Source organism: Clinocottus analis, unplaced genomic scaffold (assembly GCF_023055335.1).
Source record: "Clinocottus analis isolate CAN_PGR_092001 unplaced genomic scaffold, fCliAna1.0.p SCAF_8, whole genome shotgun sequence".
NCBI lineage: Eukaryota > Metazoa > Chordata > Actinopteri > Perciformes > Cottidae > Clinocottus > Clinocottus analis.
In genome coordinates, this window is record NW_027176240.1 from 17,486,623 (window position 1) to 17,502,518 (window position 15,896).

At 40.0% G+C, this 15,896-nt stretch overlaps 1 pseudogene; it reads left to right on the forward strand.

Annotated features, from left to right (window-relative positions):
- The first annotated feature begins 2 nt into the window (after positions 1 to 2).
- On the forward strand, positions 3 to 15,896 carry LOC137779822 (insulin-degrading enzyme-like; annotated as a pseudogene).

Genomic DNA, 15,896 nt, shown 5'->3' on the forward strand with positions numbered 1-15,896 from the left:
GAATGAATGAAAGAATGAAAAGTACTTTATTAATCTCCGAGGAGAATTATTTTTTTTGTCATACTAGCAGCATCCCAATGCCATAAGCTAAGCTAAACACACAGATGATAAAATAAAAAATAAAAAAATAAAAATAAAAAATAAAATAAATAATAACAGGAACAGGGGTAACAGATATATACATAAGTAAGAAATAAGTATAATATATATATATATATATATATATATATATATATATATATATATATATATATATATATATACATGCAAGCAAGCGAAATGAATACATACATATATATATATATATATATATATATATATATATATATATATATATATATATATATATATATATATATATATATATATATATATATATATATATATATATACACACATACGTTCAGATGCCCTTCGTTTAATCTTTGCCGCAGACATTCTGCCTAATCCAATTCAAGTGATATAATTTGATGATGTGGAATTCTACACAGTTAATGTGTTTGTTAAAGTAAGTTGTCCCTCACAATATATTGTAATACAACTCCTAAAGGGTCCACAGTTTATTTGCATGGTTTAAATGTCATTATTTCACCTCAAACTAAACATATCAGTCTTGTAAAAACTATACATAATAGCCTTTGATTTTATTTTTTCCAGTCATAATTTTTTTTTACGTTCCTATTATTTGCATGTTGTATTGTCTTCACACTTTAAGCTAAGACTTGTACTGAACTATGAATAAACGGCTTTGTTTTAGCACTTCAGTTTATATTTAGAGCGATACGATTCCCTCAATGATAACAACAATCTAGGGGATCCTTTTGAAAGCAAATGGTTCACATTTTAGTAAAATGCATTGAACAAATTGTGTACTTTTCAAATTACCATTGTTGCATCCCCAGAGTAACCTTCCTCCGGGCCAAATACTTGTTTTGCACTGTTGGGGCCCGGCCAGCAGCCACTGGGTTAAAAAGATTTGTGTTTCGCCAGATTTTTTTTTTTAAACTGTAAACGGCTACTGCTAATTCTCGTCTAATAAATCCTCAGTGTTAATGAAGAAAAATGACAATTTTTGCCAGTTTCATTTCACCTGTGAATTATGACTCGTTAAGGCAGAGTTGCAGAGACAAGTTTTATAATATTCAAGACAACTTGGCAAGGTTGCTCTTCATTTTTTGAGTCTCACTAAGATGCATAAAAACCCTTGTTTTAATAACTAGTTAGCAATGTAATTTATAGTTGTTGTGCAATTACACATTTGGGGTTATTTCCACTCTTTCCTCTGGAGTCTGCAGACATTAAAAAGTCAAGATGTTGTATCTGAGAACTACAACTGGGTCGACTGATTTTCTGTGGCAGTTCTTCGTAAATTCCCAGGTTCATTATTAGACCCAGCAAACATCTCGGGCCAGGAGCACTTCTGTGAGGACATGCTGTTCCTGGGGACAAAGAAGTATCCCAACGAGAATGAATACAGCGAGTTCCTCAGTGAGCATGCAGGCAGCTCCAATGCCTTTACCAGTGGGGAGCACACCAACTATTACTTTGATGTGTCCCATGAGCACTTGGAAGGAGCTCTCGACAGGTACTTTACTGCTAACTTGCTGGGATTCTTTTTGCCATGTCCAAAACGTATTTTCTCTGCAAATGTCATGATTGGGTAACTTGATATGAACTAGTTACCACCGGTCCAGTCAGATTAATAGTTAACTTAGTTCCAAATATTGTATCCCCCAAATTTTCATTCATGAGTTAAAATCGGTCTTTATTTATTTTTTCAGGGTTTAGATACCATAACCCCATTAAGACAGATCTCCGCCTAAGTGCTTGTTTATGTATCACTGCAGAGCCTTTTCCTTGGGAGTCCAGGTGTTAACCCAGTTGAGCTGTTCGGTTGTTGTCTGTTTGTCTCTGGTTACCAGACCCGGCTTCGTTGTGCTCTTTTGTAACCATCAGCATAGTTCTAACCCCCACCCAGGCTACAAAACCTTGGGCACAGGGGGGGAAACTGATGTCTGCAGCCTTGCAGGGGTCTCTCTTCACGTGTCCGCTGTGGGGGTTTGCAGAGGGCAGTTGGGCGGTGTCAGAATTGAACCTATTGGGATAAACTTACCTACTTATGAATTAATGACGGTATCGCAGGATCTTGGGTATGTGTACTCTGCTAATTGTTCCCCTGGGCCAATGAATTGTGAAGGCCAACTGTATTGGTAGGAAAGAACAGTGCAGAGTATGTTGAAATATTAATGATGTTGCCTCTTTGAAAATAGAAGAGCACGGTGTCCGAAATGCATCGTTAACTTGCCCCATTATTTTAACCCATAACCATTGATTACTATTTTATTTTATGTTTCTAATCTAGACCGACCATTTTTTGGTGAACTAAAGATTGAGTGTGAACCTCCTACTATAAACACTGTTCAACACATCATTAGGGTAGTGGTGCTAATACATGTCATTAATGACATTCATTTTGAACCATCCTGTTTAATTTCCCTTTACTGTTGTTTTGCGACCCCTCTAGGTTTGCCCAGTTCTTCCTGTGCCCTCTGTTTGATGAGAGCTGTAAGGACCGGGAGGTGAATGCTGTGGACTCGGAGCACGAGAAGAATCTGATGAATGATGCCTGGAGGCTGTTCCAGTTAGAGAAGGCCACTGGCAACCCTAACCACCCATTCAGTAAATTCAGACGAGGCCACGCCTTCTTAGTGGACCGGCATAATCGTGTCAGGATTGTTGCTTTGTTTTTCCTTGTCTGTCTCAAAAGTCCATTCACAGGTGACAGGCACGCAGCTTGTTCGTACTGTCACTGGGTCATCGTAAAGTGAGTCTCAGATGAAAATTCTCGCAAAGTATTATATTTGTGCTCTGAATGTTTATGCAGTCCTTCATGAAATTGTGTCCTTTGTAGTCTAAAAGAGGAATAGTCATAGTTCCAATCCGATCAGTATCTAATGTCAATGCACTGCTCATATTTGTAAAATGTGTTTGGTCAAACTAAATTGACAGTTGCTTGCAATATAAAAGTGTAAAATGAGTTAACTTTTTTTTTCTAAAAAACATAATTATGAACGAGTAAAGGTTTCTCATCGTAATTGTACTGACACAAGAATAACAAACAATGCAAGTCATGCATGACTTGGTGTACATGGGTAAGACCATAATATTTTCAGATTGAGTTTCAAATTATTGGGACTCGATTTACCCAGACTGAATTTCGAAGTCTCTTTTTTAAAAACGTAAACTTAATTATTACTGCAACCACAACGTTCATTAACTTCATTTGAAGTGCTACCATACTGTAACCCTTGTGAGAATATACCTATGTTTACAAAAAAATAAAGTAACTGTTAAATTTGATACACGTAACCTTAAGGCTTGTGGGAATCTAACAAAGCGATCCATGTCCTTATACGCCCCCATTTTAGTACCTGTAAAGTCACAAAACGGCTGCAGCTTCTTTTATTTTCGCTGACAGACTATTTTGCGATAGTTAGTTTATGTTTTACTGGAAAAGTGCAGATCCATCCTTCTATTACACGTTTAACGTCACTAATGTGTTTCTCTTGGTATTCTTTGCACTCATATGAGCTACTTGTTGTCTTTTAACTTTTAAATAAATCTTAGCAAAACTATAAATGTTTTTTCCATCTCCCTGCAGAATAATTAGATGAGTTGACCTTCATGGCGGTCAAGCTCTTTGAACCAATCCTAGAATTCCCTGAGCACCAGTTCTAGACAGAACACCTCAAAGTGAGTCGGTTATTTATCTCATTAATGTTTCTCACGCTTTACTGTAAACTCTTTACACTTTCATTGCGCCATACCCAGTATTTATAGTGATATAATATATATTTTTCTTTTACCCATTTCTTTGTGATAACTAGCTGTTAGTCCTTTTGAAAAGACATTGTGAATGTTTTGCGGGAAAAATGTATTCAGGCACAGGATGACATTTTCCAGTTAGTACCAATGTCAGTTTTCTAAGATGTCATAAGAATGAATTTTCCTGAGTGAAAAATCCTCAAATGAGGTCCATAAAACACAGCAGACGTTTTCAAAATAGTTAACAAGCTATAGCTACTTTTACTGGCAATAAACCCATATATTTAGGAGGGTCAGGAACTGGCCAAATGGATTAAAACAAAAAATAAAATGTAGATGTAAAATGCAATGCTGAAACAAAACCTTAGAGTATTAAATAATATGCATGAATGTTCATGCTTCAGTCAGAAAAGGCCCAATAAGTTTGTCTATCCTGTCCACTGTCATGACAAATGTGTTTGGAGAACGTAGAGACTGTGACTGAAACTATTCCTCAAACCATTGTGTATGATTTGCATCATCATTTCCCACCTTAAAGGTTGTTGAATTTTAAAAAAAGTACTGTTGTATGATTCAATATAAATATTAAACAATAAGTACAATAATCTGATTATATATCATTTTCTGATTGATTATTCAACCAGAGTAGACGTTTTTAGTATTCAAGATGTACTATTACACTTCATAAGAGGTTAAATTTGAAATCTTATGTGTACTAATGACTAACTGAAAATGATTATTAATATTTTTAAGGCTGGGTGAACACACTTGTTGGAGGACAAAAAGAAGGAGCCAGGGGATTCATGTTCTTTATCATCAATGTCGACTTGACTGAAGAGGGCCTCTGTAAGTAGCACAGTCGCCGGTACATGCACCATAGTTTATTAGTTTGCTCATGTGCTTTGCATGTGGTTATGATAACTCCCTGTTATGGTCTTATTTTTTAGTTAGTAGAATAAAAGTAGAGACTGTTCACTTGGCATGTTCTTTATAGTGGATATATGTATATTTTATGTCATTGCAGTGCACGTTGAGGACATCATCTTCCACATGTTCCAGTACATCCAGAAACTGCGCACTGAGGGACCTCAGGAGTGGGTGTTTGAGGAGTGCAAGGTAATTTATGTTGTCTATTCAGAGATAACCTTTCAGACAGAGGGGCAGGACGAAGTTGACCTACTTATTTCTGATCTGTGGGGAAACTAATAGAGCAGCACAGACTTTAGACAGAAGAGACTGATGGTGAAAATAGCTGGCAGGTCTCAAATGAAGCTGGATAGTATAGATTTTTTGTGCTAGAATCTAGCTTTAAATTCCTGTCAATTGTATGCAACTGTTGTACTCTCTCTCTCTCTCTCTCTCTCTCTCTCTCTCTCTCTCTCTCTCTCTCTCTCTCTCTCTCTCTCTCTCTCTCTCTCTAGGATTTAGGCAAAGTGGCCTTCAGGTTCAAGGACAAGGAGATACCCTTTTGCTCCACTTCCAAAGCCTCTGGTCTAGTGCACGTAGGTCCCGTCTCCATCTGCAAAGGTTGTTTCCAGGGAGACGCGATGCAGCTCATTTTAACTCTCTACCCGATGTGGTCATTAGGCTGCCTGGTGCTGCTGTTGACTCCACATTGAGAGAATTGAGATTTTGCAGAGGCGTAGTCAGTTAGGCTTAACAACAGATCTGTTTTACTGGCAGACCCCTTCGATGGCAGTTGAAGACATATCATTATTTGGAATTAAATAAATAATGGAGCAAGGAATTGCATGTTAAGCCCTTTCCACATATGTTTTATGGTTGAATTGCCCCACCTCAAGCGATACAATGCCAACAGCTGTCTGCTGTCTTTGTGTTTCAGTACTACCCTCTTGAAGAGATTCTTTTGGAAGACTTCAGGCCAGATCTGATCGAGATGGTGCTGGATAAGCTGAGACCAGAATATGTCAGGTTTGTGTGAGAATGTCCTGGGGTGTCCATGCCGTTGCTGTAACAATCTCTTTTTTGATTAATGTTTGTGACAAGCTGCATATGTTCAAAGTACTACCTTAAAAAATACTGCCAAACAACCTCAAAGATTTGATCATCGCTGCAGGTCACTTTGATAATTCAGGAGGCAGGATAGGTCTGCTCAGGAATACATTATCAAGTTCATGCTCCGAGACAAAGTTAACCGTTTTGGACCGAAACACCAAGTGACGTGTACATAAACAACTCGATGGCGAAGATGATAAACAATACAGTTGGTCCAAATTTTGTGCAGCTGCTGAAAAGAGTATGTGGAGTGTTTCTTTCAAAAGGTTATGTTTGACAGGAATTCATGTGCCATAGAGGACGTAATAAATTAAGTCTAAAACCAGATCATACTCAATTTATATAGTGGGAAAAGCACAATCTTCTCTGTTACGGCCCAACTTTCAGTGTAAAAGAAAAACCTTAGCCTAGTAACTGTAATTCCTCTTATGGGATGCTACTTGATTCAAGCAAAGTGCAGACTTGTAACTAGTCCATTTCGTAATGCTTCCTGAGGAGGAGACTGCGTGCCCTCATTGGCTCACCCTAACAGTGCACGTGCCAATGCCTTCCATTAATAAAGTGGATGTTTAACCTTGCTATTTGCACTTTGCAAGCACTACTTTAAATTCACGACAGTGTTTCCTCATGTATCGGTCTCATACCAGCAGCTGTGAGCGAAGTTATAGCAAGTAGCATCATTACTAGAAATTATAATCCCTCTTAGCTCATCAGTTAGAGTTAGACTCTGTTGTGAATTAATACCACCCCAGACACTTTAGAGGAAACCACTTGCACCTCATCTGCTGCTGTGGTTACAGATGTAGAGTATCCAATCAGCTCTGATCGAGAGGTTTTTGTGTATGTGTAAAGTTCTCTTTTATTTTTTTCTTCCATAGAGTTACAGTTGCGTCAAAGTCGTTTGAAGGGCAAACGGACAAGACAGAAGAGTGGTACGGCACGCAGTACAAGCAGGAGGCCATCTCTGAGGAGTTTATTGAGGTGAATCTCTGCAGTCATAATTAAAGTTGTTGGTGTACCGATACTGGAATCTGAAATGCCTCTGATAGAGCCCAAGGTGCAGGATCGGGTATCGTATTATCAGCTCATTTACGCGACACGGAAACAACAACATGTGTCACTCACTATCCGATCTGTACTGCATTAATGCAAACTACTAGTACACACCTGCGGGTAAACATGTGAGTAAAAAATGAGTACTGGGCGAAGGTAAATTAAAACTCTTCTTATTATACGTGTTTCAGAAATGGACAAGTGCAGACCTCAACAGCAAGTTCAAGTTGCCCATGAAAAACGAGTTCATCCCGACCAACTTTGAGATCTACACTCTTGAGAAAGACTCTCCATCCGTCCCCACATTAATCAAGGCAAGTGTTTTGCTGCACAGCTCCATCAAAGTACTCAATGTGTTGTCGCTCTTCATGACCTAACTGCATATTGTTAAACACCTCTGTTATGCTTTCATATGCTAATACGATATTGTGATTGAGACCTAATGCATTTAGTACTGTTGTAGCCATCATGTTGAATCAGAGGAGGTAAGATATTCACACCAGCGTACTTATTCCACTGTGAGGAAAGACTCACTAAAAGCCTTTTTTTCTTTTATAACTCTTGTGTAATTTGTTCATATCAAAGTAACTTTGTTGAACTTATTATTGGACAAATTCTCACTCTCTACTTGTGGCGTGTACTTTTCATTTTCAAGGACTGCAAACAATTATCTTTGCACAGAATGGACTTGAATATGAAAATAAGAATTGCCCATGTGGTGTTGATTTCTTCCAGGACACTGCGATGAGCAAGGTGTGGTTCAAGCAGGATGACAAGTTCTTCCTGCCCAAGGCTTGCCTGAACTTTGAGTTCTTCAGGTGCGTAAATAACTGAACATCTGAACCTTTTGTAGTTCAGCTGGAACTTTAGGGTTCAAGGTCCTCACCAGTTTATCAACGTTTTACTTGGTAATACTAAAGAGTTTCCTCATAAGATTGAGTCATTACAATAATAACTAAACAAATACTGCTACGAATACAAAGTAGTGATATTTAAAAGTAATCAGCCAACAAAAAAAGGTCAGAAACATGTCTAGAAAACATGTTTTTTCAACAATTCCTATAGTTAAAATGTTTTTTATATTTCAAAGGAGCTGAAGGAAGGGTTTTACTGAAGCTATAAAACTACTGAAAGCTGAACATTTTCTTTTCTCTGTAGTTTTTTGGTCAGTCACAGTGTCCCAAGTCGTCTTGTTAAGAGCAACAGAAATATAAACGAGGGAACGCTACACAAACCTCGAATTGAATGCCATTTAACGAAAATAAATAAATGAAATGGTTTAGCTGCTCCTAAATTAAGGCGGGTTAAGTCCAATGCCATTACAGGATTTTAGGATTTCTGTTAATGAATTCTAGAAGAATAACAATTTTGCTGTTTCAAACGCTTCAAAAGTAATTTAAAAAGCTTCTTCCTCATCCAATGTTGCTATAATTAAGTAGGAGTCAACTTCTAAACACTTTCAGGCTTTTTTCATTTCACACATAAGGTACCATAAACGGGGATAGGCTGGATTAGCTTGGTGTAGTCCGTCATCAACCATTGAAACACTGCTAAACCCTTTATGGTAGGTCAATTATTTGTTTTTTAACAAGTTGGATACCAAAGGTTTTGTTTTGGAACATTGTGTACCATCTCACCCTTAACTAACTACAGCCAATAGGTAATTTGTCGATTTGTAACACGGCGAGGATTTGGTTAGTTTGTGACTGAAACCACATCATGATCAACTCTTTTGGTTCTGTGATTTATTTTCCATATTTTACTTGCATAGCGTCCCCCTTAAATTTTGTACTGACTGTATGTTAAAGTGTAGAGCCACGTTCTCTACGGTGATTTTTAATATCGTCAGCTCCTACTGTGAGAAAATGTATGACGTAGAGACCAACATCTCTACGCTTAAAAAAAAACAACCTTCCATGAGACGTCTGTAAAAGTATTTAAAATGTATCCCCATCAACCTCACACTGCATCCCAGACCTTACCCTGCCAACCTCAATCATCCTCAGACTGGGCGACTGGGGCTCAGCCAGATTTTGACAAGCAGCTTTAGGATGTCTGTACTGTCAGATTGAAAGATTTTAACATACAGAGTGATACAATTAATAATATAGTTTAGACATTCCTGATATGACCATTGTCTATTTTGTCAAACTACCTGACAATTTGAGACATAACTCATAGTTTACATCCATAAAAAAGAAAAACAAATTTGGGAATAAAACCTTGAAACTTAATAACTTCCTACTGACACTCTTCATTCTCTGTTGTATGACCTAGTGACCCGCATTCTTTAGCTTTCTTTCACGAGTAAATTTATAATTGCTGCGTGTCCTTAGAGACAGCTGTGCAATACACTATCTGTGTAGTGTGTAATGGACCGCAAGTGATTTGAGTCAGCAGTATTGTTGTGGCTGGCCGGGCGTTTGTCAAGGTTAATGATGTTTGGAAAGATTACTTTTAATAGGTGACACTGCAGGGATCCCTGCGACACCAGGTGGGGAGGAATGGGATGAGTCTGAGAGCATAACCATGTAGCTGGAGATTTTTTGCTGAATCATGAAGGCCACGAGGCTTAGATGACATTGCAAAGTAGAGGCTTTAAATAACTTCGACTGTAAACATTTTCTTGGCCTCAGGTGTTGCTGCTTGCAGTTTTATTTGGAACCGCTCATCCAAACCACTTCACACTCGACGCTGCGTCTCCTTTTGTGCGGAGCGATACAACTGCTGCGACATAGATGCATCAACACTCGCAGCATTTGGGCGCAAAAGTTGACATCAACGAAAACAAAGAGCTAGCTGTACCCAGCATGCTGTTCGGGGGAGTAACAGTTAACATTGCCCTTTTTGTGTATGTTCTTCCACATTTAGATTGAAGTTAATTGGAACATTTAAGGCAAATATATGTCCTCTTAGATTTTTTATTATGTCTTTGTAAATTGGAAGGAGGCTTTACCAGTTTCGGGCTCACCTCATCTTTCTGTCTGTTGTTAATGTACCATCTGTCCTCTCTCACTGTCGGCTGCAGCTGTCCTTTAAAGGTTACAGTGACAAACAGCACATCCTGCTTCAGAAGATCGTTGCGAAGATGGCCAACTTTGAGATTGATGAGAAGCACTTTGACATTATCCAAGAAGCGGTAAGCTCTGACTGCAACTCCCTCATCCGTACAAAGTTAGGATGAGTCGTGATTGAGCAAACGAACGACTTGCAATTTATTGAACCTACATAACCGACGTTACAACACAAGATGAATAAATAGTTGTAGTCATTTTGATTCGCTACATCAGGTCTGACATACTCTTTTTATCTTTATTTTAAATCTCGGTTATAAAGTGTCGATGTCAAACTGACTTTGCCTTCTCCATTTTCTCGCAGTACATGAGGTCTTTGCAGCCTCACCAGCACGCTATGTACTACCTCCGTCTGCTCACGACTGAGGCTCTAAATGGTGAGGATGGATTCTCTTAATCTTTCCCTTTCTCCATTTACTTCCGTCTCAAAGTCCCAGCCCCCTGTGCTTATAAGCTCACCTTCTTTGGTCCAAATGGAGTTCACTGACGTTCATAGTAGTTGTATGAAGCTAAATAACTGTTTGGCCATCATTAAGAAAGGTCACAATTATTTTTTTGTTTTGTTTCAGGATTCAAGATTCAGGGTGTTTGGCGTACCATCAATGGAGGTCAGTGGCTGGTCGTGTGTTTTAGACCGAGGCATTCTGTGAGTGCTGTATAGTTCACATCACAGGCGGCCTGGGGGAAAAAAGCGTCCCTGTAGTGACTGTCACGGATCGCCCCACTTTATACACGGCACGTTCATACAGTCCATTGTCCGCTCCGCCACACGGCACCATCATGAGTATACGGGGCGCGTGTACTGACCCATGAAGCCACACCAGCGGACAGCCTCGGCGAGTAACACATAATTACGCAGCGCCTCTGAGTCGGACGCCTCCAACCTCGCCTGGCAATGTTGTGTGTCCTGACCAGCCGAACCCTGTCAGCCCACAGGGGATTTCCCCGCATCAACAAGAACCACACTTAGTTATAACACAACACACAATTACGCAGCGCCTGTCGTTTGGCTAGACGCACTGCGGCGCACCTCCTGAGTCATCAACAATGCATGTCGTCCAAATCACAATCAGTCACATTTAGTGACAAAACAATGCAACAAAACCGCGGCACTGACACCCTGCATAGTGCACAGAGAAGCACAGGCAGGCAGCATGGCTGCGTCGGCTTCAGCAGCGTGCCTTGGCGCACGGAGAGGCCACGGGAAGAGGCTCCAACAACCTCAGTGCGGCAGCACTGTTTATGCTTAAATACGACTGCAAATGTAAAAAAAACAGTAATATAATCAGCATTTCACTCACCAAATGCATATAAGCGTCTGTGAGAAAGGGGTCATCAGTAAGTCCTGAGATTCTAGGTTCTATGTGCGATGCGAGTTTCACTGATCAATCACAACTCATGTTAATGGTCACACAGGTCCTCTGACCAATCACACGTCCAGACCTTCTAGACTGTTTCATGTATTTTAACCAGGCTGCTCTTTCATAGAGGAAGATTGATTGATTGGTTGGACTAAAAGAGGCCAGAGGCCTGAAGAAGCAGAGGAACAGATGAAGGCAGCTGTGCAAGGAGAAAATAAACTAATAGGCAGAAAATAATTATAATACATGTAGTGTATTTGTGAAAAACAATTACATTATGAAATAAAAATAAAAAATAAAAAATATACAAATATATATATATATATATATATATATATATATATATATAGCTAATTTATTATATATATATAATATAATATATATATATATATATAGCTATATATATAGCTATATATATAGCTATATATATATATATATATATATATATATATATATATATATATATATATATATATATATATATATATATATATATATATGCTTAGAAGGCCCTGACGGCTCGCCACTGATAGAGGTCCACTTCTTCTTTCCTCACCTTAGGTCTTTTCTTCTCCTCTATTTTCTCCTCATTTAAATGCTGGGGCTGGTGTCGAGCAGATGCCTCCTTAGCTGCAGTCTTTCCTTTGCACAGTGCCTGTCTGGAACCTGAAGGGCAGATTGAGATATAAATATCCCAGGGTTTACACAGACTATCCTCAAATTCACATGACACTCAATTCAATGTCTACAGCAACCTGAACAGCTCCCCCGCCCTTTCCATCTCTCCACCTGCCCCGCACATTTTTACCCCTCAGCCCCTTTCCAATTTCTCCCGTGTCCCCTTTGGAGCTCGCTTCCTTCACTACAGGAATAAGAAGCTCCACTTGTATCCTGGGTCTAATCCCGTCTACCCTCGTAAAGGAGTGTCTATCAGCCATCGCACCACTCATTACAGCAATAATTAACATCTCCCTCAACTCCGGCTCAGTCCCCAAACACTTGAACTGGCTGCTGTCACTCTCATCCTCAAGAAACCTGGACTTGACCCCGACTCCACGAGGTCATCCATGTCACACACCGGTTGAGCACTCGTTGTCAACCCTTTTCAGTCGTGCCTGTCTCCACAGTGGCCATGCACAGGAGTGCTCCTGTCCTCGTCATCTGTGGCTGTGTTTTGTGTTTGTAAAGATTTGATTAAGTTTGACAGGCCTCATTTCCCTTTAAAGAAATATAATAGAGGCTGACTGGAAATGGACGTCATTTGGCAAAGTGCGTAGACACCTTCCTCTCAGCTTAGAGACGAATGCACGACAAGCAAAGCCCCTGTGTTCACTTTCTGATTACATTAAGAAAGTCAAGTTTTGTGGAGGGGAAAATCTGAGTCTTGCAGGGCCACCTGCAAACATCCTGTGCCGGGCGATTTTTCCAGGCTGGGCTCCAGGCTGCCAGTCAGACAAAGAGCAGGAGCGCGGGAAACGGATTTAATGGATGTAAACATAAAGTTGGATTAAAATGACAAACCGGCAGACGGTCAACCCCAAAAACACGTTATTTATTACTGTCGCAGCTGAAAGCTTTAGAGCTAAAAGTTCCCATTAATCTGTCCAGTTAGACGTTAATCTTTGTGAAAGGAACAATGGGATCCAAATGTAATCCAAAAGATAGCCAGTGCAACAAATTTCCAATACCATTTTGGAGCCTGCAGTCACTGTTTATTTGATTGACAAGGGTTTTTAATACTGTCTATAATATTATAATAGACTCATAATAGAAAACAAAATCTGCAACTAAAGCTATTTGTGCTTTCTGTAGCAAAGGCACAACATACTGGCGTACCTGTAAATGGTATGCTCACAAAGGGATTGATTAAGAATTTAAAGTATGTTGTGCTGTAAGCCCTTCTGCTATGTAAAACCTTTCGGTTTCACTTCTCGTATGCAGGATTTACTTCTTTTAGTAGACAGGAAACTAGCACACTGACGAAACAAAACACACAATGACACACCGCCTTAAATTTCCACAGTTCCTATTAGTGCTTTGGTTAATCAAAGAGGTTCCCTGCCCACTATGTTTACTGTTACTTTTCTATTTTTTCCAAGTAGACTTCAGTAAAACCGTAGACATGTTGGGTAAATAATGCATTGAGTGATGTTGGTGACTGTGGGCGTGACAGTTCCCAAACCCAGAGCCAGAGCGCTCAGTCAGCATGTGCATAAGGCATAAGGCACAGGTTTGATCATAATGGACTCAAACAAACTAAAGCCGAGTGAGAAAGGTTTCCCAGCGCAGGAAAACGGATGGCTTCTCTCCATGTTCTGCTCAAACGAAAGTTAAAATACAGATGAAAAGCGAGAGGAGACCAATTGTGTAACCGCTCAGCAAAAAAAAAGCCAGAAGTCGGCGTTCAGCAGAATGTCCGTCTCCTCCTCTCCGGAGAGTGTCACCACTGTCCTCGGCCTAAACTTCCCTGTTTTACTCTCTGACACTCATCTGTGACTCGAGTAAAATGCGTGGCCGTGACTTCAGAGCTACTTTTGAAACGGCGAACTTCTCAGGCAGCATTGATTATGTTTTTAAAAGACCCATTTATGCATCCAATAATTATGCATGCATGTTGAGCCAGATCATCTCCAAGACCTTCTTCAACACATTGAGAACCAAAGAACGGCGAGGTGAAACCACAGAAGGTTTAACACAACACGGAAATGTGTCAGCTGTGTTTGAATTTAGCTACTTGAGTTTTGAATGTTTAATTTAAGCCTTTTTCTTAGAGTTATGCAGCTTTAATCTACACATGGCAGTTAGTTCTAGAGCTGTCAACCGTGATGATGTTTAATAACTTGGAGAATGAATGGATTGAGTTTTCTTGAAAGCAGTGCACTAATCAGTGCCAGACCAAGTTATCGAGGTACAGAGACAATAATTAGAATAACGTGAGGACGTAAACGCACTCCACCAAGTAAAATGTGTTTGACATGTAGGAAATGAGTGTATGATTGCGAAGCTAATAACTTTAGAGTAAAATGGCCTTTTGGTACATTGACTTCTGCAGAGAAACTGTTCAGTCTGTCCTCTGTGCTGAGCTCTAGCATATCTCCCTCTCCTCCTCCCTCCTCCCTTCTCCTCCCAGCTACATGGTGTTCATTGGGCCCCGGCGGGCTAACGGGGTGCAAGGCCTGCGCTTCATCATCCAGTCGGAGAAGCCGTGAGGAGGCTTTCCTCTGCACCATGGAGAAGGCTGTGGAGGAGATGGGCGAGGAAAACATTGAGGCTCTGGCTATCAGCCACCTGAATAAGCCACAGATGTTGTCGGACGAGTGCTTCATGTACTGGGGAGAGATCATCTCTCAACAATATATATTTTTGACAGACGTGGCGCCTCCCAGCAGTCCTTTTCGCCTCACTGCTATTTATTCGATTGTGTTTCGGTTTCAACCCAAATGCACCTTTTTTAAGTACATTAAAATATATATTTCAAATGCTTTCTAATCTGTATGTGGGGAGCTTGAGTGTTATGTAGAAAGTCCAATAAAACTTTGAAGAATAGATTTATCAATGTGTTGGACAGTCCCAGAGGAGAGCAGGATGTTGCTTTGAGCTGCACAAATTTGGATTGATTAAAACCTGAGATAATCTGCAGCCATAGCACACAACTCTTGCAGCACTCTCCTGAGTGCCATAATGGATTGTAATGGGCCCGATTCACTGGTAATCTGCCTAAAGTCCTGAGTGATGGCAACACTGAAAGGCTGCCAAGGGAGTGGTGGTGATTACTGATAGCAGCAGTGTTCGAAAAGAGGGGGGTCAGGAGAGAGGGCACGCTCGACGCCAAGGGCACAGAAAATCGTCATTAGTCACAGTTTACACACACACACACACACGATTCAGTATTACATTTTTTTAAATATATTTTGTGTAAAAGTGCTTCAACATGGTTCCGTTCGACCAGATGCTTGGTTTTACCATCCACCTGTTCATGGCAATGGAGAGACTGTTCAATAGAAAGGCCTTCCCATTTGCCACAACACATTGTGTCACATAGTGTATCAATAACAAATGAGCCCACTAACATGCACTAGATTACTGGTGCTTTCTGCAGGATTATTATGCAGCAGGATCGCTACAGTCAAGGAATTTTAAAGCTTGTTTTTAAACCTTTTGAAACACAAACTGTTTTCCCCTGTTTGTGTTGCAGATAACACTGAAGTGTCCTACCTGAAGACTTTGACAAAGGAACACATAGTGCACTTCTACAGAGTAAGTCGAACAACTCTGTCACACAATGTTGCTTTCCATGACTACATTGAAGAAACGGCGAGCAGCGGGAGACTCGTGTCCCATGCCCGAGTTGGTTTCAAAAGGTGAAGGTTTTTCTGGGGGGGATTTGCGAGGGTCCCTGGGACAGAGGATGTCGTGTTTATGTCCAGGTTGTCGGCAAATTTGTGTTAGGAGTTGTAATCATGGAACCAAGCCAATATTTTAAACCTAATTATCTTAATAGTGAAGGAACTACTGATCCCCTGAACCACTGTGAATGGCACTTGTGTTTCTCAAGTCACAGTTGTGA